Here is a 3,318-nt window from a genome sequence, read left to right on the forward strand (position 1 = left end):
TATTATGCTATAAATCAAGGAAACTGAATGAGCACGAGCAGAATTATCTAACACATGATCTTGAGTTGGCAGCGATTGTCCATGCATTAAAGATGTGGAGACATTATCTTCTTGGCAGGAGGTTTGTATTGATCAATGATCACATTGGATTGAGGTATATATTTGACCAATCGAACCTGAATGCTAGACAAGTGAGATGGTTGGTTGTCATCAGTGAATTTTATTTTGAGATTAGGCACATTAAAGTTAAAGAGAACGGGGTTGCAGATGCTCTTAGCAAGAGAGTACAGGTAAATCGCATAGTAGTTATGAGTTCATACGGGACAAACCCATAGGAATGGATCTTGCAGGCAGGACAATAGGATGACAGGTATATGGAGCTTAGACACAGATTACAATAAGGTACAAGTGATCAGGATGTGGACTATCGTCTCACAATGAATGGTTTGGTTAGATTTAGGGACATGATATACGTGTCGGACAACAGTGAGCTCAAGAAGCATATTTTGAGGGAATTTCATGCTAAGTCATATTCTAGGTCACCCATGATATCAGAAGACATTAACAACGGTGAATAAGTCCTATTATTGGCCGAATTTGAAGAAGGAAGTGGCAGAGCACCCAGGTGGATTACTACAACCAATTTTGATTATAGAGTGGAAATGTGAGGTCATTTCCATCGATTTCATTACAAGTTTGTAAAGGACATCTAGACAGCATGATCCATCATGGTTTTCGTTGATAGGTTCACAAAGGTAGCTCACTTCATTCCAGTGAATTCTACTTATTCAGCTAATGATGTAGCATAGGTCTTCATCACAGAGATAGTGAGGTTGCATGGTGTTCCGAAGAAGATTGTGTCAGACAAGGATACCAAGTTCACTTCCAAGTTTCGAAAAGAGTTATTTTCAGGTTTGGGTATAGATTTTGCCTTCAGTACAACTTATCATCCACAGACATATGGACAAACAGAGAGGGTCAACAAGATTTTGGAGGACATGTTGAGGATGTATTTTATGCATCAGCAGCTAAAGTGGACATAGTATCTTCCATTGGTAGAGTTTGCTTACAACAATGGGTATCAAGAACCTTTGAGGATGAGTCTATTTGAGGAACTATATGGGCAGAGTTGTAATACTCCCATAAGTTGGAGTGATCCAGTGAACAGGGTGTTGATAGGACTAGACATGTTGGCAGAGATGGAACAAGAAATGCAGGTAATAAAAAAGAATCTAAAGGCAGCACAGGATAGACATAAGAGTTATGCAGATCAAAATAGGATGTTTAAGGAGTTTCAGGTTGGGGAATAGGTGTACTTGTGCATCAAGCCCAAGAATAGCTCCTTGAGGATTAGATCATGTGCCAAGCTGGCAGCTCGGTATTGTGTACCTTTTAAGATTCTTGAGAAGATTAGACCAATAGCTTATCAACTTGCACTGCCTCCGATAGTGAAAGTCCATGATGTTTTCCATGTGTCATTACGTAAGAAGTATGTTAAAGATGTTGATGATGTGATTGACTGGTCTATATTGGAGGTGGAGCCAGAAGGAGAATTCTAGCCAGAACCTCAATGCATTTTGCAAAGAAAGATGCTCATGCTCTAGAACCAAGCAATCAAGCAGGTAAATGTAACGGAAGTACTTTTGGCCCAATGAAGCTACATGGGAGATGGTTGGTTAGATGCGGGCAATGTATCCTTCTCTATTCACTAGTTGAGCGGATGTATTTCAGTATATGTTTTGGTGTGGTGTTTTGGTATATGTATATATGTATATGGATGTAAATATCGACATTAGTTGTGTTATAAAGCTCCAATAAGAGGTATGGGTGTCATGTCATTATGATTTTCATGTTGGTTATATTGGTTTGCTTCTCAACATGTTGATCATTGTAAATATTGCAATGAGCTAAGTTATAAAGCTCCATGGGATGTATTTTTTCTTTTCAGCGGTCTTGTTGGTTGTAGGTGTCATTTAACACCAAGGGCGGTATTCCCCCAAGGGGGAGGGTTCTGTAACAACCCTAGACAAAAATCCATGTAATAAAGTTAATAAAGGCAAAATAATAACCAAGGTCATGGGACACATATTACAAGTTGAATGTTAGGTAAAAACATAGTGATGGGGATCACTTATGATTAATTAATGCCTATGGAAATTGGCAAAGGAAATGGAAAAAGGTTGTGGAAAGGCATGAGACATTTATTGGCATTTTATTTATGAAAATAATGGAAAATAGGAGAAAGGGGAGTTGAAATGTCACAGGTTGTGTGTGAGGAGGAAAATCAAGGAAAATAATGGAAAATGAAGAAAATAGAGGCCTCATTGATAAAAAGGCTTATGAGGATCAGTTCATCACTTTTTGTCAGTTCAACCTTTTGTCAGTTTTAGCTTGGATCTATCTCTTCTATTCTCTCTCTCATACTCTTGGAAACTTAGAGTTTCCATGGAGCACTCTTGGAGGAGTGTGGCATACTTGGGATTTGGAGCAAGGAGGAAAAGAAAAAGTAGGAAAGTGCAAGAGGACAGCAAGATCAATAGCTGCAACAAGTTTTTAGTGTAGGTATCAAGTGGCATGTATGATTTCCTTGCTAGCTTTGGCATCCATGGCACATGCATGTGGTTTCTTAGTTATGATATGTCGTTGGCATGGAGGATTTGTTGGATTGACGGTGTTTTTCCTAGCATTGCCATTTCCTGGATAGCCATGGTGTTTTGGTTTCTTTCCTTTTGTTTTCTGTTTGGTTCTCATGTTCCTTGTGATTGTGGCTTGAGTTACTAGTTCCTAGAGCCTTGGCTGGACAAACGCTCTGGAAGCCCTGTAACAGCTTGGGTTGAGTTACTAGTCCTGGAACCCTTGGTTGGAAAAACACTCTAGATACCTTGGTCGGTTGAGTTACTGGTCCTGGAAGCCCTGGTTGGACAAACACTCTAGAGCCCGAGATCAATTGTGGGTTGAGTTACTCGTCCTGGAATACTTGGTTGGAACAAACGCTTTGGAGCCCTGGACAACTTGGGTGGAGACTGATCTGGTGATGGTTAGAGATGTCCAACTATGAGGTGGAATCATTGGTTGTGGGTTGAGGTGGTTTGGCCTCTGTAAGCCCTGGTTTGGTTTTGTTTGATTTGTTTCATGAGATCCCACATTCATGCTTAGAATATGGCGTGAGGGTGATTGGCTAAAAGAGAGTTTGGTTCAGCCCAATTTATGGTTGAGTGGTACATGAAAGTCCTTGAATTGGTTGGATTTGCATATGTTAATAAGAGATCCTTTTCCTTTCATATTTTCATGAGTAAATGTGCCTGTCATTATGTGGAT

This window comes from Pinus tabuliformis, chromosome 6 (assembly GCF_031772625.1).
Source record: "Pinus tabuliformis cultivar Carrire ecotype Pingquan chromosome 6, CPIR1, whole genome shotgun sequence".
Taxonomy (NCBI): Eukaryota; Viridiplantae; Streptophyta; class Pinopsida; order Pinales; family Pinaceae; genus Pinus; species Pinus tabuliformis.